This window comes from Pelodiscus sinensis, chromosome 3 (genome assembly GCF_049634645.1).
Source record: "Pelodiscus sinensis isolate JC-2024 chromosome 3, ASM4963464v1, whole genome shotgun sequence".
NCBI lineage: Eukaryota > Metazoa > Chordata > Testudines > Trionychidae > Pelodiscus > Pelodiscus sinensis.
This window is the reverse complement of record NC_134713.1, coordinates 34,167,054-34,188,222: the sequence shown is the minus strand read 5'-3', so window position 1 is coordinate 34,188,222 and position 21,169 is coordinate 34,167,054. Positions and strand designations below refer to the sequence as shown.

Genomic DNA, 21,169 nt, shown 5'->3' with positions numbered 1-21,169 from the left:
TCAAGGATTTAAATATCCCACGTTTCATTAGCATAAACATGGCCACTGCTTTTTTCGAAACGGAGCTTTTTTAAAAAAAAACAGCAATCTAGACGCGGATCTATCAAAAATAAATCCTTTTTCGACAGATCCTGTAAACCTCATTTTTTGAGGAATACAGGATCTGTTGCAAAAAGGGTTTATTTTCGACAGATCCGTGTCTAGACTGCCATTTTTGCGAAAAAGCTCTGTTTCGAAAAAAAAGTGGTGGCCATGTTTATGCTAATGAAGCGCAGGATATTTAAATCACTGCTTCATTAGCAGGGCTCGACAAATACACTCGCCCGTGGCGAGTAGATTTTGCCAGCTGGCAAGTGCAGGAGCGGACTGGCCCAGTGGGCCGTTGTAACGGGCTGGCCGAAGCCCGCACTACGGGCGGCGCAGCCCCATCCAATCCGCCAGCCAGTGGAAGAGCAGAGCACTGCCGGGGAGGGGGAACCATGACGAGTCTCAGCGCCGGGCTGCCTGCGTGCAGCTGCGGCGCGAGGAGGCGGAGCGCTGGCAGATGCCAGGACGCTGGCGTGACGTGTCCCCGCCGATTTTAAAGGGCCACAGCAGCTCGGCTCTGGCTGTGTGTCCCCAGCAGCTGGCTGCAGTGCGCGGCGGAGCCAGGCCCCTCCCCGCCGACTCCAGTCCTGCCACGGCCCCAGCCCCTCGCCAGCGAGAGACCACTCCCTGCCGACCGCTCAGCTAGCTGCACCCGCCCCGCGCTCCATCTGGCTCCCACCGCCCATTCGCCACGCCACCCCTGCACTCCAGATCTCCTTCTCTCCTTCTGGCTCTGTGCCGCCCTTGCACCCCACACCCTGCTCCCCCCGATCCCTGCTCCTCCCCCCAGCTCTGTGCTGTCCGTTCCATGCACTGCCCCTAGACCCCGATCCCTCTGCCCCTCCCGTTCCCCGCGTCCCATTCCCCGTGACTACCCCGCACACTGCTCCCCCTGATCCCTGCGTCCCTGTGCTTCCTGTTCCCCACGCCACCCCTTGCCCCCCTCCACACTGTTCCCTGCACCCCTCTGGCTCTGTGCTGTCCCTGCACCCTGTTTCCCCTGTGGGTTGGGAGTGATGGGTGCTTGTCCATAGGGTGGGGCTGGACAGGGAAGGGAAAAGGCTGCTGTGCCCCAGCAGCGAGTGAAAGAGGGAGTTCACTTGAAGCGCCTTTGCCTTTATGGAAAAAAATGAACAAAAATGCTATTTGCTATTTATAGGGCTAAAGTGCTGGGACAAAAATGAAAACAAACAAAAAAAACCATTGCAAAATGCAAATGTGTAAAAGACAAAACAGGGGGGGGCGGAATGTTTTGCTTTGCCCTGGGGGAGGGAAAGCGGCTGGGCTGGGCTGTGAGGAGGGAAGGGGAGAGGAAAAATATGGGGAAGGGGCTTGTGCTGAGGGGAGAAGCCTCATATTTTCATTCATGCAGTCTTGTTTGTTCATAAGCAATGTTCAAGGTCCTGCTTCTCCAAACTGAGGAGGAACCAGAACCAAAATCATAGTTTTTTTTAGCTTACAGCTCCAAGACTCTTTAGCCAACACCAGACTCAAAAATCAGACTAGTTTTTGTTCAGAATCTTATTTACTGTCTCAGCTGTATAGCTTACTTGCCTCCCCACCTTCCCCCCCTCACCCCACCCCACGAACACATCCCCCTATGTTTCTATCCAATACTCCCTATTTTCCCTTCACATACACACTTTACTCAAAACTGTGGTCAGCAAAAAAAACCCTCCATCCATCCTAAAACTCCTGGGCAGGTTCATATAACAATTTAATCTTGGATTATGATGTATGATGTATTTATCCGTACATTTATGTTTAAGTGAAGATCATGTTCACATCCTTCAATCCCATCAGAGGATTTTTAAATCCACTCAACACAAAGTTTCACTCAACACTGTGTGTAACATTCTGGACAGTTAATATCTGAATATTCTAGTACAAATTGCTGATAATAGTTAGAAATGTTTTCTATTGTATAATTGTTTCAGAATGTTATGTGAATGTGATTTATTCATAAAAATATGTAAGGGGACCATATCATTTGATGATCTGTAGAATACCACTCGATTCAGTAAAAAGCATGCCATGTTGCAATTGGTCTGTTGAGACATATCCCTTGCTAAAATGATCACTTTCACTTCACTGAGAGGCATGAAATGCTGCAGTTCTGATTACAAAATGCTACAGTACTCATTGGTAAGGCACCTAGCACTAATATGCAACTTGTGGTTACAATAAGATTTGACATGTAGTTGTATCTTGTATACCTAAGTATTGTTAGTGTGCCAGTCTCAGTAGTATCTTGAATATAAATTAAAAAGCCTTGCTTCTGTCACAAAGGAAATGAAGTTTGATTCAGCTTCCTCATTTTGGGCTAATTTTTTCACTGAAACAAGTCAATAGTGGTTACCTTCAAGAAGGAAATAGGGTCAGTCATTATTAGAATTGTTTACAGAGATAAAACCTGTCCAAAAATTTGGGTTTTACATCACTGTCTAAAAGTCTTTAGATTTGGGCTCACTTGGATTTCTGATGGAATTTAATACCACATTCAGAGGATTCTCCCCACAGGATTCTCTGCTTTCAGTCCTGGCAATTTCATCCAAGGGAGCTTCAGTATCTTCTTTCTTCCCAGCTACCATTGTAGGGTGCAGAGTGGGCGGGTAAGTCTACACTACAGAGGTTTTTTTTCAGAAAAACAGATGGTTTTGAGTTACGTCCACACTGCAATTGCGTTCTTTTGAAAGAAAATTGAAGAACAGAGGGGTTTTTCTGACATTGGAAATCCTCATTCTGCAAGGAAGAATCCTTTTTCCAGAAGAGCTATTTTGGAAAAAGGCGTGTGTGGACGGGGAAGAAGGAGTTCTTTCGAAGGAAGAGGAAAAAGCACAGGTGAGATTAGCATCCACACTGAATGGATGCTATCTTTTGAAAAAGCAGATTGCTTTTTCAATGCACTTTGGCAGTGTGGACGCTCTCTTTCGGAAGTTTTTCTGGAAGATCTTTTCTGGAAAAGCTTCTTCCAAAAGAAGCCTGCAGTCTAGACATAGCCTGGGTGAGAGACAGGCTTTGATAACAATTGAGACTTAAAGATTACAATCAGGACTTTGAAACTGTTGTGGAAGTAGATGGCTGGTCCTATAAACGGTAGATGTAAAGTTTGGAACTGTGTGTTGAAGAAGTTGAAATTCCAACATGTTCTTCACAGATTACCCTAATTAAATCATAGGTAAGACTACTGGTGTAAAGTGCATTTTGCTACATGAGAAAGAAAAAGGTCTCTCCTATCCTCATAGAAGTTGTTGTGGTGATGCTATAGGGGAGAAAGGTGAGGGCAATATAGGGCAGTTTGAGTTTATCTTGTAAACCTCTTCATGGTTTGAGTTCTACATATCTTAGAGAACACTTACATCTTCATACTACTTTCAGGCAGCTGAGATAAACCAGGAAGCTCAGCTGAAAATGACAAGATTGAAGTATCAGGTCCCATAAGAAATTCTTCAGGGATGACCCTTAACTCACTTTCTACTTGTTCTAACAAAACTGTTGTTGTTTTAATTCTTCTGCACAAAGTGTAACATCGGAGTGTTTACATGGGTTTTCTATGAGGAATTTGGTTGAATGTGGGCCTTTCTTTGATGGGTGAAATTTTTTAATTTCTGCAAATATTATGTTAATTTTACCTGATATTTAAATATTTTAACGTGTATATTTTCGAGGGCCTACAATAATATGAGGGTACCTTAATAAATAAACAGAACTATCAATATCCTATTTGTATTGTATTTCATTGCCAGTTCCAACCATTTTGCTGATGTTTTTCCTTCATAGCTTTCAGCATTTTTCACTCCATAACTTTTTCACTAACTCACCTGCACAGAAATTTGAACATGCACAACTAAAAAAAAAAAAAGGCAGTCAAACTCCCTTCTGCCCCCTCACATCATATGGTGGGAGGGGCGGTAATAAAAGAGTTCATTTCTGTTCTTCAGTACCAGGGAGACAATTTGGTGAAGACATGAATACCTATGCAGAAAAAATATATAGCTTAATTATGAGTAATAAGTAATGAAGATGAGGTGGATGTAGAGGCAGGTTCAGGGTTCCATTTTTTTACTATTATTTTGAATTATGAATGCAATAATATCTACTTCCTTACCAACATGCTTAAATTTAAACATTTTTTCCAAGTTTATTACTTTGCTAGCAACAAACACAGACAATTACAGTTGCCTATTTAAAATGTCAGAATTTCATCTTGCTTTTTCTGCCTGACTTCAAGTTACCATGTTTTTTCAGTTTGTATTGCTATTTGATACTCCAGGAAAAAAAAACAAAAACAAAATTTCATTATACATTGTAATTAATTGTTTGTTCTTTTAAATGTCAATTTTTCTAAAACTTCTATAAGATTCTAAGGGAAGAAAGAGCCTAGGGAATCAACATTTGTCCTGCAAACATTGTTAATGCTCTCTCAACTTTGGGACATCATGGTTTTAATCTGCTTTTCTCATTAGAGTTTATTGATTTGCTTAATTATGTTGGGAGAATAGAATCTTAAATGCCATAAACTCATCTACGTCATATTATGCTGTTATACTGTGAACATGGACAACACAACAGAGACCTATGGATGGAAGAATGGTCCCTCACAAGGTCCATTCAAATGCAATTGATCTGAATCATTGAAACATACCTTGATGGGAGATCAGACACAGAGACACTCACAGCTAAGCTAAGCCTAGTTTAGTGTTTTGAATGAAAGGGCAGACCTTGAATTGGAGGTATCCAGTGGATTTGTTCCCAGCACATGTGTTGCTGAGCAGATGCACTATTGAGATTGGGCTATTTTCATAGGGAGTAGCTTCTTTGTTGCATATGAGTTGCAACTTATTGGTCAACAACATAAAAATAATGAATAAGTGGGTCACTATGCCTATGTCTATGTCCAGTAAGCACACACTTCTGGCCAGTTGTAAGAAGTGGGCATCCAGTAGTCCAAAAGGTCCCAGGCTGGCTACTTATTAACTTTCAAAGAGCAGAGCCATTTCCATGGTATATCCACCACTGACACCAGGTTTTTCAATGTGATTTCCTCCTTTACAACCTGCCATTAATTTAGGTGCTGCAGATAGCCAGTGAGAAAGCTGAGAGATGGTGTTATTGTATAGAAGATATAGAACTGGGTGGTGTCTGCATACTGATGGCATTTCAGCCTATGTTGCCTCACTAACTTCCCCTATGGCCTCATGTGAGTATTCTACAATATGACCTAGAAGAGCTTGTGGGAATTCAGCGGAATGGGCTTTAGTGGTAAAAGAACAGTTACTTTCTCATTTAGATTGTAAGGTATTATTACAGGTAAAGTGGCTTTTATATATCTTCAAGGTATTTAGTAGTCTTGGAGACCCTATTAAAATAAATACAATTTGACCATTTATCTGGGATTGCTTTATCTTTGCCTTCTGCTGTTAGTTGGTATTAACGGCTTTTGTTCTTCATCTCCAAGGCTACAGCTACACTGCAGGCTTCTTGTGCAAGAATGGCCGTTCTTGTGCAAAAACTTGCAGAGCGTCTACATTGCATGTGAGTTCTTGCGCAAGTAAATTTACAGTAAAGCATCAGAACAGAGGGCTTCTTGAGAAAGAGTTATTCCTCTCCCCATGAAGAATAAGCCCTCTTGCGCAAGAGCTCTTGCTCAACAAGGCAATGTGGACAGGCAACAGGGGTTTCTTGGGCAAGAATCCCCTATGGCTAAAATGCCCATCAGAATTTTCTTGCACAAGAAAGTATCCACACTGCCATGGATGTTCTTGCACAAAAGCACATCTTTTGTGCAAAAGCACATGGCAGTGTGGATGTGCAAAAAGAACTCTTGCGCAAAACAATTCTTGCACAAAATGCCCGCCATGTAGATGTAGCCCAAGTGTTCCTGTGAAGTATGTCTTCCAGGCTAGGTCTGACCTTCTTAGTGTCCTTCTCTGAAGTCCTAAACCACCTTTTTCTGGTTTTTCCTCGTGGTCTTAGTCCCATAACTGACATGTTGACTCTTATACTCCATGAGTCATCATTTTATATGACCTAGCCTCTCATTCAATATTTCCTCAACTTTTCCAGCATGGGGACATTTTCATCATGTCGTATGTCATTTCATTGCTTAACTTCTTTGCCCAGGAAGGTAAGAGAAGAGCTCTCTCAGTTAGGCTGTGTGTAATAGGTATTCTTTCTTCCTCATTGGACAACATTCTAAACCATACATCATGGCTAATCTAATGATGATCATAAATACTTTGTTGTTTAGTTAATTTGGCATATTCTTGTCTCAGAAATATCCAGGCTACTCCCTCCATTTAGGATAAGTGCTTTTCCTGCAACTTCTTACATCTGCATCTGCAGTCCATCATGACCCAGCACTGAACCAAAGTATTTAAATTGTTGCACAGACATTTAACTCTACACCATCTAATGTTGCTGTCTTTTCAAGTACTTCTCATTGAAACATTACATTTTCTGATATTTCATTGTCACCCCTCCCTCATAGCCTTTTGCTGGCTGATTTGTAAACCATTTTCTTCTAATACCATGTTTCATTGTTCTAAATCTCTTTCCAATTTACCTTTCTTTTTGTAACACGCATGAATGTCTTCAACAAAAAAACATGTTCCTTGGAATCTCACCTCAGTCTCCTATATCAAGGTATTCATTAGAAGCACAAATAGAAATGGAATTAAGACTGACCTTGATGCAGACCTATGCTCACAGTGAATGGCTTATTGTAGCTGAAGCTGCTTCTCACTGGAGTCGTGCTATCTTCCTGTATGTTAATGATAAGCATGTCTCAAGAAGATTGTGCAACTTCAGGCACCACAATATCAGTCTTCTAGGAACTTCAGCATAAGCCTTTGATCTATTCAGAAACACTAATGCAATTGCTTGTGTTTCTTCCTGCACACGCAATATCCAGTATTAACCTTCCTGGCATACTCTGAAATTGGTTGTCACTTACTTGATACTCAAGTTTTAGTGATAATTTGTTAATTCTTTCCAACCAGGTCATTGTGTGACTCATGAACTTGATGGGCTGATAATTACATCCTGACACAGCTCCTTTATGCTTGAAAATAGAGATCAAGATGCTTTTCCTCTACTCCACAGTCATTTTTCCAATTTGAAGGACTAAGGGGAAGAAAGTCATCATTGTCACCCCTCCTTTAAGGGTCCACTGCCTTCCTGGGTTTTATCATCTTTAGCTCAGGTTGAGTCTCCACCTTGATAATAGTTATTGTGAAGTTATTGCTAGCACATACTTTTGTCCACAATTTCCTTGGATTGACTAAACAGAACAATTTTTCTTGAAACCAGTGCCGTCTCCTAATGATTTTGCTATTTTCCACCTGCACTGTTCAATTTTTCGTTTGACATACATCACAGCTCCCAAGCTCTCAATGCTTTTTGGCTGGTCTTGACTAATCTATACATTCCTCTACCCCTCCTGCATAAATAGTTTGGTTTATAAGGCTTCATGTGCTTCAGCAATTGCTATTTAAATCTTTTTCTTTGGCAGATTATGTTCCTCATAAGTTTCCAGCCTTCTTACCTTCTGCTATTGCTTCAACTTTTAATTCTTTACTGCCTTCTGCAGTAGAACCACCACCATGTCTGCTTGTCATGAAATTTTCCGCCTTTGTCTGGCCACTGCTTTTGCACTTTCTGTATCATGTTTGGTTATATTCCCTCAGGCCTCAGTGGTATCATCATGGTTGGTTTGATCATTGTCCGATGTCTGTATAACCTCATCCTTAAATCTCATATTAATTTCCCTGTCTGTCAACTTCTACTTTTTTACCCATTGTTTCACAACTCATCTTTTGTTCCTTCCATTAGCCTTATATAGACTTTTTTTGTAAACCAAAAAAAAAAAAAAAGTGCCAATGGTTTTGTTGAGGGAAGAAAAAGAAGGCCCTGTTAATTGTTGTGTTTCCCGAGTGCACTTTTGTCCAGCATGGTGCAAGTGCTTCCAGGGTTGGCTGAGGTGTGTGCCGGAGAAAAGCAGTGAGTGCTCCCAAAAAAGATGACAGTATGCTGAACTGGTGCGTACCGTCACAAAAAAAAAAAAAGCACTGTGTAGACTCATAAATTTAAGGTCAGAAGGGACCATCATGATGATATAATCCCACCACCTTCACACTGCAGGCCATAGAATCTCACCCATTCACTCCTGTAATAGACTCTTAACTCTGGCTGAGTTACTGAAATCATCAAATCCTGGTTTAAAAATTTCAAGTTACAGATCATTCACTATTTGCATTAGTTTAAACCTGATATGTGCCCCCATGCTGCTCCAGAGGATTAAAAGAAAAAGAAAACAGGTTCCCTGTCAATCTGACCAGAGGGAAAATTCCTTTATGATCACAAATATGGTGATCAGTTAAACCCCAAGTATGTGAGCAACACCCAGATATATGAGAACAAATTCTCTGTAGCATCTCAGAGCCCTCCCCATCTAATATCCCATCTCTTGCCTTTTTTTCTGGAAGTTTATTAAAAGCAATCTCTGTTGCGCTGCAATCTGCTCTGATGGAGTCTCTTGACACTCTCTCATGTTTCTTCTTCTCATCAGGAAGTAAGGAATTTGGCACCTCCTGGCACCACTCTTGTATGTAATTAAGTGCTCCTCTCTCTGTACAAAGTATGCCTTGCCAACAATCAAGCCATTTGCTCTGCCTAAATCTGATAACTGCTCCAGCTTCATTTCTGGCTTCAAAGCCTCATCTTGAATGACAGTTGTCATGTCCATTGAGGACCATTATGATAATCAAGCATTCAAATTATAGCAATTCACCTTTCACTTCGTCCAGAGTTATCTGGAATTCCACTTCATCTGTTGTTCAATCAGCTTGTGGCAGGTATATATAGAACATTAAATAGTTGGTCTTTGCTAGTTGCTATTCCAGCTTCTGATCAGGTAGTTACTCATCCTTTGGATTTCCACTACCTTATCTTGTAAAGTTTTTACTATGATTATTCCTACTCCATTTTTCGTTGCAACTAAACCATGATGCATCAGCGTTTAATCCTTCGTGGATTTGGATCTCTTCCATTTTGTCTCATGTAAACTGCTTATGCACTCCTCTTCAGTATCTCAGCTACCTCTCTTAGGGTATGTCTACACTACAGCACTAATTCGAACTAACTTAGTTTCAATTAGTTAATTCGAACTGAGCTAATTCGAATTAGCACATCTAGACTTAAAAACTAGTTCGAATTACCGTTTTGCTAATTCGAACTAGCATGTCCACACTAAGTGGACCCTGAACCGAGGTTAAGGATGGCCGGAAGCAGTGCCGGCAGGGCATCAGATTAGGACTCAGAGTGTGGAGCTGCTGCCTCAGGCTAGCCAAGGGCTGTGCTTAAAGGGACCAGACCCCCATCCCGGACAGACAGTTCTCAGGGGTGCCCCGCTTGCAAAGCAGTCCTGGCTTGGAGTGCCCTGAGTGCCCACACTTGGCACATCACAGCACTCGGCCATCAGCCCGGCAGCACTTGCCGCAGGCTGCCATCCGGAGGGGGGGTCAATCAAGGGGCTTCAGGAGAGCTTCCACCCCGAGGAGCCCGCAGAGCCAGCCCAGTTCTCCCCATCGGGGGCTCGTACCCCATTCCTCCCTCACCTCCTTCCACTTACCCCTCCCTAGCCCCCCTTCCTGATGTACAAAATAAAGGACACGCGTGTTCAGAAATAGAAACTCTCTTTATTGAACAAAACTCGGGGAGACTGGGAAAAGAAGGTGGGAGAGGGAAAGAAAGAGAGGGTGGGAGAGGGGAGGTCAACTAAAATGATCAGGGGTTTGGAACAGGTCCCGTATGAAGAGAGGCTAAAGAGAGTGGGACTTCTCAGCTTAGAAAAGAGGCGACTGAGGGGGGTATATGATAGAGGTCTATAAAAGCATGAGTGATGTGGAGAGGGTGCATAAAGAAAAGTTCTTCATTAGTTCCCGTAATAGAAGGACTAGAGGACACCAAATGAAATGAATGGGTAGCAGGCTTCAAACTAACAACAGAAAGTTCTTCTTCACAAAGCAAATAGTCAACCTGTGGAACTCCTTGCTGCAGAAGGCTAGAACTAGAACAGAGTTTAAAGAGAAGTGAGATAAAGTCATGGAGGTTGGGTCTATGGAGTGGTATTAGCCAGGGGGTAGGAATGGTGTCCCTGGCCTCTGTTTGTGGAAGGCTGGAGATGGATGGCACGAGACAAATGGCTTGGTCATTGTCTTCGGTCGATCCCCTCCAGGGTACCTAGTGTTGGCCGCTGTCGGCAGACAGGCTACTGGGCTAGATGGACCTTTGGTCTGACCCAGTATGGCCATTCTAAGCTCAGGGTCAGGGGTCTCAGTGGACCACCTTGATTTTCATGCAAACCTGCTTCTGGGTGGCCAGGCTGGCAGCTTTCCTGCCCTAGACGGCCACTTTCCTGTGCCTAGTGCGGAGGTCGTGGATGAGGTCCACGATGTCTGCACTAGACCAGGCGGGCGCCCACCTCTTGCAGCCCCAGACAGGCTCCTGGGAGCCGCCAGCCTGGTCCCGGGAAGAAATGGAGGGCTGGGTGGCAGCGGGTGGCTGGCTCGAGCTGTGCCAGGTGCAGGGTCTGCTGAATGGGTCTGCTGGCAAGCTTGCACCTGGCACAGGCACCATAGCCAGCCTGTGCCCCTTTAAGGGCTCCGGGACCGGGAGGGGGGCAGACGAGTTTCCCTAGTGGTGCCCAGAGTGGCCACCAGGGAAAGCTGGGGAGGGCTAGCCTCCCGCTAGTTCGAATTAAGTGGTTACACAGCTCTTAATTCGAACTAGTTAATTCGAACTAGGCGTTAGTCCTCGTAGAATGAGGTTTACCTAGTTCGAATTAAGCGCACCGCTAGTTCGAATTAAGTTCAAACTAGCGGTTTGCATGTGTAGCGCCTATCAAAGTTAATTCGAACTAACGTTTGTTAGTTCGAATTAACTTTGTAGTGTAGACATACCCTTAGCTTCCTATTCATTATTTCCGTATTCAGGGAAGCCAGACATAGTTATTGGGCCCAATTCTTAACCCACGTGTGCACAAAATTCAGTAGCCTCATTAGGATTTGCCCGTTTTCCACAACTGTCAGATGAAGTGGTTTTTCATTGCTTCAGGAGGACGTGCTAGCATTATACTGAAGATGAAGATTGTTAGACCCATTTATATTTGGCTATGTAATTGAAACTGAATGCCTTTTTCTAAAGATTTTCTGGTTTTGGCTCAGACTGGCAAATCTAGAATATATTGACGAATTCACAAAATAATAATTTACAGTTTTGGGGAGTGTGTGTGTATGTGTAGTGAGGGAGGATTGTGGACTAGAGGGAGAAGAATTAAAGCCTTTGTAAGCACATGCATGCTTTGGGAAACCATTGAAAATACAAGAGAAATCTGGTAAATTGAAAACAAATGTAATTTTTCTTCAGAAAAACCTATTTCAGCCAGGGATAAATCATAGCTGGCTGAATGGTTTAGGGTCCAGAGAAGGATATGAATCACACTTGAAGAAGATATTTCCTACATTCCCAATTGCTCTTTCAAGGTCACTGCTGGACACCCCCTCAGTCTGTACCTGGCTCCCATGCAGCGGTGGGTTCACAGGGTCTCTGTAGTCCACGTTTGGGGGTAGGGAAAAAAAGGTCTCCTCTTCAATGCCTGGGCCTGGTGGCCCGGGGCCAATCGTCGGCCTCAGCCAGATCCTTTGGGTCTCCCAGCGTGAGAGTTCAGGGTGAGCCTCTGGCAACTGGCCCCCTACTGAGCTTCTGGGCTCAGCCTTTATACTTCCTGCCCCACCCCTAGGCCTCTGTGGACTTAAAGGGGCAGGCTCCGTATCAACCAGCCCAAGCCTAGAGAGGGGTTCTTCCTTCTCAGGGTCAATGAGCGGCCACCCCTGTTCACTATAGTGCCACACACTCATTAGGTGTGATTTATCAGTTGTGTAACTTAATTTACTGTGTCTTTCTATTTCTTCACTCCACATTTCCCTTCCTATCTATATATCTAGCTCTCTCAATGCTTGGCTTGATCTTTCCTTTTTTTACATGAATTCTCTTCCGTTCCTCCTTCCACTTCTCTGCAGCACTAATTTCCTGTCCAGAAACTTCTTGCTCATCCCCATTCCTTCTTATTAGATCTCATATATTTTTTTTTCTTTTGCCAAACCTCTTACCTCTCCTTGACTCACAATTCTCATGTTCCCTGCCTGCCATCTACTTCAAAACAAGTAATCTCTCCAGTTTCTTTTCACGCGTAATAAGACTCTTCCACACATCAAAAGGCATTTGACTTACCTTAGGAGTCAGGACAAGACCTGGAAAAGAGATATCAAACAAAGGTTTTTGGCTTAGAAGCAGGGCTGCCAATGTGAGGGTAGAGGAGGCAGGGTCCAAATGGTATAGTCTGGGTGGCACTGAGGACTGACAGGGTAGGGCAACTTTTTTCATACCATACTACCTTGTTGCTGGCACTTTAAGATCACCTTACAAGAGTAAGGAATAAATAAGAAATACAAGAGCCTGATAAGGCTTTAGTTTATTATTCAAGACAGGAAAACTTTCACTAACTTGTATGAAAAGGCTAATGAATGTCATAGAGGAAGATAACATGGACACTACTGAGCTCCAAAGCAGTGGTGGATTTAGAGTTAGTGGGAACTTGTGCTCAGCTTCATTTTTTGGGGCCCCCCTGGGGATCCAGCCAAGAAAAAAGAACATTCACTTTTTCTGCCCCTCCCATTTTTCATGTTTTTCTTCACCCTATTCCTATGTTATAATTAACTAGCCAATTAGCCCGCCATAAGATGGGATTTTCAGGTCTCTCCTCCATGTCGGTCTTCTCTCCTGAGCCTCCAGTCTCTCACTCCATCTCTCTCTCTCTCTCCCCTCTCCTCCTACTGCCTCCCCCTTTCTCTCAGCTCTCCTCCACCTTCTGCCTCTCTCTCCATCTCCCTCTTTCTCTTCTCCCCCTCCTGCCTCTCACTCTGTCTCCGCTCTCCTCTGTCTCCTTCGGGGATGCACGCTCATCCAGGCCCCTCCCCCCTTTGCCTCCCGCCGTGGCACTCAGCTGACTTCTGCGTTGCTCAGCCGAGCCGCTGCGCGGGAGCAAGCCGCATAAGCGGCTGTTTGGGCCCCGCACTCCCCATGCATGCATGGGGAGCACGGACCCCAAATAGCTGCTTGCATTGCTTCCTCCCATGCGGCGGCCCAGCTGAATAGCGCAGAAGTCAGCTGAGCACCACAGCGGGAGGCGAAGGACGTGACTCAGGCAACAGTGCCACCCAGAGGGAACAGCCAGGGAGGCAACAGCCAGCGTTTCAGCATTATAGAGTCACAGATATTGGGCTACTATATATATGATAAGAAGAAAATGAAAATAAAGTGAGGTACCTTGATTGTTTTTGTAATCTAACTTTTTTTCACAGACCACTTGAAAATTGCTGAGGGTCTTCGTGGACCACTTACTGATCTTTCCAAATATTGCTTGTACCGTTAGCTACTATTGTATAGTGATTTGGATAAGAGCACTTTATTTAAAAAAAGATAATACCCTTTCCTCAGTCCACTGCAATGGAGTTCTCGGAGCACAGTTTCAGAACTTCTGGTTTACATGAATGCTTGTATCTGAAAACATGAAAGATATGTATAGATGACACATGAATGGAAAAATAAAAGTTAACTTCCTCTGAAGAAATGTATTCTGTTAAAAAAAATATACAGAAAGCTTTCTTTTTACACTTTTTCTTTACAAAATTGTCAATTAAGCCATTCTAAGTAATATTTTGTAAAGAGGCACTTTCAGTTGCCAATATTGCTGAACTTGACAAATGTTCCTGACTCATTGTATTTCTCAAATAAATTTTAACTCATTTCAACAGAGAAAAAGAAGCTTCACCAGAAGCATTTGTCACAGGTATCGTTAAAAATATTTTCAGAATGGTTTCTACATTTGGAAAGGTTGCCTGCAAACTGTCATGTTACAAGTCTATACAAATCAACAGGTGATCTTGAAACACAGACCTCATAATTTTTGATAAAATGTATGAAATGTTTTACTTCATCTTCAAAAAGATTTGTATCTATGTCCTTTCAGTAAAATTCACTCAATTTCTTACTGTAGTGGCTTTTGGCATCTTCATCAATGCTTCTGTCAAAAAAACTTGCAAAATAAATCAACAGTTTTCTTTAGTGATTCACCTCTACTCTCCATTTGCACTATTATTGTGTCACAGGTAACATTGATGGTCTCAACGACGATCTTCTCTTTCTATTTTAAACTGATTTAATTGTCTCTAGTTTCATTGAAAAATAACTTCCTGGGTTTCTTATCAACAAATAGTCCAGTGGCACCTTAAAGGCTAACAAAACATGCAGTGGGTTGAGCCCATGAAAGCTCATGATACAATCTACATGTTTTGTTAGCCTTTAAGGTGCTACTGGACTATTTGTTGGGTTTTTTTAAGTTTTTCCTGATACAAACTCGGCTACTCCTCTAATGTGTATTTTTTTTATTCTTCTCATGAGATATTCAGAGGAATCTATATTTTCTATTACTGTTAGTGCCTCTGCTTCTATGGACCTATGTTATTTTAAACTTTCATGACAAAACTTTTAACTGAGATGGTTCCACAAAATAGAAAAAACATCATACATTACAGCTAAGGATTTTGCTTCAGTTTTCACATGTGCTTTTTTTTTCAGAATTTGATGTGGCTATGTCCAGTGAGGTTTTCTTTATAACATCATAGCTCAGTTTCAAAGCCAGACAGCATCTGTATGAGCAGACCACCTGGTGTCACAAACTTTTTGTACTGTCAAATATTTTCAATTTGCCTGCTCCAGGAGTGACTATAGCATACTCCACCTGTGTGTGGAAACCAAACAAAAAACATACATGTATTGAACAAAGTCAAACATTGTGTAGCTCCCTCACAAGATGCAGCTGGAGTGTTGCAGATTACATTTAAAGAATAGCTAGAACCTGGTATGAATAAAGCAGAGGGATTTGCATTGTCCAGTCTTGCCTGTAGAACTGAATTTCCTGCTATATTTATGGCACTATGAAAGCTCTGTCTATGACAATTTTTGATGTCCATATCTAAATTTTCAATGATGGACAACTATCAATGATGGTCAAGATGGTACTTGATCCTGCCGTGAGGGCAAAGGACTGGAATCGATGACCTCTCGAGGTCCCTTCCAGTTCTAGTGTTCTATGATTCTATGATTTCCAAAACCGTTGTCTCTAGACATTCAGAAACATGGGAAACAGTGGGACAAAATGAAGAAATCACTCTACAACTTCACCATTGCCAGTCATTTATCTTAAAATTAATGTTAATTTGTCTACATGACTTGCATCTGGCATTCAATCGACTATTATGGAATAGTACTTGGCATCCTTTACTTCGTCAGTGAATTGGTTTCTGAGCTGCCCTGTATTTATAGTAATTAATTCATTGTAGGTTTCGTGAGTTAAAAAGCTGGTCTTCCCTGAGCCAAAATATTGATAACTTTCATTGAGATAATGTTCATTGAGAAAATTGTCAAATTGACTAAGATATTCAAGGCAGGTTAAAAAATGATCTTTTCAATTCACCCTGAGGACTCCTTATGTCCTCTTAGAGGTCGTCCCAAAGAAGACAGCAGTTTCACTGTGGAGACAACATGTCTCAGCACTTTCCTCCATTAAGAACACTCCTTCTCTAACTGAGCCGATAACACAGAATCAATTCTTCTGGATAATTTACAGATTTGAACAAATTTACACATAGCATTAATATAAGCTTAGAAGCAGTATCTAGTGCAACATTTCTCCAGTTGGAGTGCCCATCAACAAATGTTGGTTTTCCTTTATTATGGTCAGGGAATAATTTGCAAACATTCCAGTAGACTGCTTTGATAGTTTCTGAAAACAATCAACAAATTTCTCATTTCTGTGGTTCCATTTTTCTTCATCCTCTGAAAATAGGACTCATGAATAACTCTAAATTGCTTTCATCCTCCAACCTCATGCTCTTTTTTTTTCTCAATTTTTCCATACTACCTATGTTTTTCAGTATATTTATTAAGAAATATTCTGTCATATTCAATGTAGTAGTTTTTAGCCATAATGTAATGTGGGTAGTTTCTTCCTTTAATTTGACAAAATGACCATTATTTTGGAATTCCATTGCCTCTTCAGAGTCCACTTGTTCAACTTTTGCGGTTGTCATGGTATCCCCACAATTCGGCAAGTAATCGGATAATTGAGACGTTTCTTCACCCATACTTTTTTATGAATGTCCTCTATTCAGTACTTCAAGATTTTTAGAATAAGATGACAAACTATCTGTTTGCTTAGTTTTGTCTTCTTCTCTCTCGCCTTCATTTTTTTGCATTGTTGGCTGCCAGATTCATACTATTACTTTATTATAGCTAAAAAACTGACATTGATTTTTAGACAGATTAAAAATGTCTGAGAGAGCCGGGGTGTAGCTATGGACGAGTTGTGGTCTGGACCATCTATTCCACAATTAATGTTTTTAATAGTGGGGTGCTGAAAGCCAGCTCTATCTCTCCTAGGCACAGGTATAGGCCTGGGTGCGGGCCACAGGCACAGGAATTAAGGGTTCAGGCAGGGCTGCTAACAGAATAGCCAGGCCCCAGGGATAGATATGGGCCCCCCAGAAGGGTAAAGCCTCTGGTGGAAGAGGTGGAACTAGGTAGGGGCCCAGTGCAGTAGGAGAGCTGCCATGGTAGGGCTGGAGAGGAAGACTGACAGAGGAGATACGAAGATCTCCTTGGCTGCAGAGGACATCTTCAGGCACCCCAGTAGCTCTGCACTGGCTAGACCAGAGAAGTGGACGGAAACCCACATGTACTTCACTTGAAGCTGAGGGGGGCCACAGTTCCATCAGCTACCTGAATGTCCCCTCCCCCCCCCCCCCCCACACACACAAGGACAGCAACTATTCACCAGCAGCACAGCATTACAGGGGCTGTAGGACTCAGGAGGAGGGGCAGTGCAGCCATGCAGCCAGCTGCTGGAGAGAAGCGGTGCCTTTCTGCTTCAAAGTGCAGCTTTTTCCTGCTGGCAGTACAGCTTATAGGCTCTACAACCCCCATCTACTCTCCCTCCCCATCCCATGGGCAGCTGCCATTCACCAGGTGGTGGCCGGCAGCATGAACACGGGCTGGAAGGCTTCAGAGGAGCACTGGGTAGCCGCACAGCTGGCAACGAAAGAAAGGCAGCATTTTCCTGCTTCAAAATGCTGCATTTCTCCAACCAGCTGTGTGTCTCCCCTGCATTCCACTGAAGCCTTCCAGCCTGTGTTTTTTGCACTGATTGCCACCTCCTACTGGCTCTCCTGAGGCTGCAGCCTGCAGATAGGGCTGCTAAATAGTTTCACAAAAATTACTGAACATGGCGAGGAAAAAATATTGGTTGAACAAAAAAAATGGGGACCAAAGTTGTTGATCAACAACAACAAAAAAACAACAACAAAAAATTTGTTGAGCAAAAAAACCCAAACCTGCACCAAAAAAAAAAGTCACAGCCCCCATGCACTACCACACTCCCCATGCTCCCGCCAGATGTGGCAGGGGAAGAATGTCCCAAGTGGCCTTCTGTCTGAGAAAAACAGAAAATATCGGATATCTTAAATGTCCAGTATTTTCTGTTTTTATTTTTTACCAGACACATGCTGTCCAGTCCAATACGGGACATTTGGCAACCCTACCTGCAGGTGAGCCTCCCTGCTCGCCTTCCGCCGCACCAGTCTTCTCTGCAGAGGAGCTGTTCTCCCTTACTCCCCACTCTCCACAGTACAGCCACCCCCTGTGCAGAAGTTTCCAGACCCGGTGCTGAACTGCCCATCCCTAGGGCCACATGTTGTTGGGAGGGGCCCTGTATCGGGCACTGTATGTTTCATTGTAAATTCAACCCGCTCCAAAGAAGAATTTTGCACTTCACGTATAGTCAGTAGTTCATCTGAGAATAAGCACAATTATCTACCAGATATGAAAGGAAGCAGCACACCATTAATGCAACTGGGCGGTAAATCTTTTAGGGCCACACAAATCATTAAAAAAACTTGAACCATGAAAGTCTGTCAAGACCGGTATATTACAATGATATAATTTAGAACCAGTTACAGGGCTTGATGCACAATTCTTCAAAGTTACAGGCAGAACATATAAATACAACATAAAGACCAGTTCATTTATGGTTGCAGCATATAGAGGATGCTTATAAACCAAAATCTGTGTCATGTTTTGCCACCTTTGTATTTAGCGCTGTGTCACACAAGCAACCAAATATTTATTTATATGAACCCAATAGACCTACTTGTGGTTTTTGAATGTGCCATTCCATAATTAACATATCATTATTGTTTTAACTGTAAACAATGTTTTTAGGATGATTTCTCACATGTGAATTAAACCAGTTTTTAAAAGAATTTTGGAAAAATAATTTATTTCATGTGCAGCAATAAGGTCCCCTGGTATGGATCATAAGCACGGCATAAACCTGCACTGTTAGATGCCCAGCATAGACCTCTACCATTTGATCTACGCAGACCCGCTTCTTGAAGTGCTTAATGTATTTTTTTCAGTGGGTAACAAAACAATTTGCTTGACACTGGTCAAATGTTGAAGGTCAGTATTCCTGGGTTCTGTTCTTGTCTGCGGGGGGAAGAGTATTATCTAATGGTTACAGAACTGATTATAGACAAGATAAGCAATTAATCCATAGATCTGGAAAGATAATTCTCTCCTATATGGCTGAGTGCATAACACCTGAATATTAGAAACTTCATTCAATTCTCAGCTTTGCCTGAAGTGACCATATGCAGTATTTCACCTAATTTAATTATAAAATGGAAGAATGATACTTCACTCTCATTTTACAGTAGGATATGAGCTCTTGCTAAGTAATAACAGCTGTGGGCGCATAGAAATCTCAACAGATCACTAATCCAGTCCTCTGCATTAAGTCTTATCTGGACCATGCTTAAAAGGTGTTTGTCTAACTTGTTCTTAAAAACCTCTAGTGACAGACACATTCCCAAACCTCCTTTGGTAGTTTATTGCTGTACTTAATTACCCTTATTATTAGGAAGCTTTTTTCCCTAATGTCTAAGCTAAATCTCCCTTACTGCAATGTAAATTCATTACTTTATTGTTCTGTCTTCTGTGGATCAGAAGCACAATTTATCATCCTCTTTTTTTCTAACAACTTTTAGGCCATGTCTACACTAGGAAACTATTTTGTAATGATTAAATTTGACTTAAGAACTCCGATTTAATAAATTCAAACTAGTGTGTCCTCACTGCGGGGAAGCATTGAAATTAGTCCAAGACAGGCTCCATTAATGTGAATGCGCTGCCTTGGACTTAGAGTCCCAGGAAGCACTGTGGGGAGCTGCAGGAGGTCTCTTGGAGGCCAATAAGTTTGAATTAGTGGTACTGGAGCATCCACACTATTTTGGAATTAGAGTTTCTCCTCATGAAAAGCAGGAGTACAGAGTTCAAATTCCGCGGCCCATTATTTTGAAGCAATGAGCTTGGTAGTGTGGATACACCACTTATAAATTCGACTGGGGGGCGGGTTATTTCAAAATAAGGTCCTAATGTAGAGCAGGGCTTACTGTTTGAAGACTTGTTTCATGTTCCTCCCTCCCACCATCTTGTTTTCTCCAGGAATATACAAATACATTTTTAATCAAACTATCCTTCTAGGTCATGTTTTCTAGAGCTTTCATCATTTTTGTTGGTTTTCATTGGAGTTTCTCTAATTTGTCCACATCTTTCACAAAGTGTGGTGCCTAGAACTCAGCAGAGTATTCCAGTTGAGGCACTATACTAGCTGATTAGAGTGAAAGAATTACTACTTGTTTCTTCCTTACAATATTTTCGCTAACACATCCCAGATTGATGTTCAGGATTTTTTGCAATAGTATTACATTGTTAAATTATATTTGCTTTTTGATTCCCTATAACCTCCAGAGCCTTTTCTATAGTATTCATTCCTAAACAATCATTTCCTGTTTTGTATGTGTACAGCTGATTGTTCCTTACTAAATGAGTACTTTGCATTTGTCCTTACAGAACTTTACCCTATTTATTTCAGAATATTTCTTCTATTAGTAAAGATCTTTTTGAACTCTAATCTTGTCTTCCAAAGTCCTTGCAATCTCTCAACTTGGTATTATCCACAAACTACATAAATGTACTTTCCTAGGCTATTATCCAAATCTGCATCCATAGAGGTTTTTAAGTCCTGGCTTGCTTTAGTTGGGATTGGTCATGCTTTTAGCAGGGGGTTGGATTTGATGCCTTACTGAGATCTCTTCCAACCCTATGGTTCTATGATTTAGGAAGATATTGACTAGAATTGAACCAAAGACAGATCCCTTTGGGACCCCACTCAGGCTACGTCTACATTATGAGCTTTTTCGGCAGAAAATATGCTAATGTGGGACTTATTAGCATGAGTCGTGACATCATTAGCCTATTTTCTGCCATTTCTTTTTGTGCAAGATCCTTATGCCTGTCCTGGAGCTGCCTAAGGTTCTTGCGCAAAATGGGGTTTTTGAGCAAAAAAGGAACATCCACACTGCTTCTTTTTGTGCAAAAACCCCTTGCTCAAAAAGAAATGGCAGAAAATATGCTAATGAAGTTGCAACTCATGCTAATGAGTCTCTCATTAGCATATTTTCTGCCAAAAAACCTCATAGTGTAGACGTAGCCTCAATATGCCTTCCCAGCTTGACTATGAGCTATTGATAACTACTCTCTGAGTACAGTTTTCTAACCAGTAACCTATATTATGGTAGGTTCATCTAGGCTCCCTAGTTTGCTTATGAGAAGGTCATGTGAGACTGCATGAAAAGCCTTGCTAAAATTCAGATATATGCTATGTACTGCTACTCCCATATCCATTAACTATTTACCTTGTCAAAGAAGGCATAAGGTTGGTTTGACATGATTAGTTTTTGACAGATCATTGTTTAGTGTTACTTATCACCTTACTATCTTCTAGGGGCTTACAGACTGAGTATTTATGCCTTTATCTTTCAGAGTACTGAAGTTAAGATGACTG

At 42.1% G+C, this 21,169-nt stretch overlaps 1 protein-coding gene across 3 annotated transcripts in view; it reads left to right on the top strand.

The window, feature by feature from the left end:
- The window catches only part of SNTG2 (syntrophin gamma 2), a 463,781-nt gene that overhangs the window by 202,175 nt on the left and 240,437 nt on the right, over positions 1-21,169 (top strand). The window lies entirely within an intron of this gene.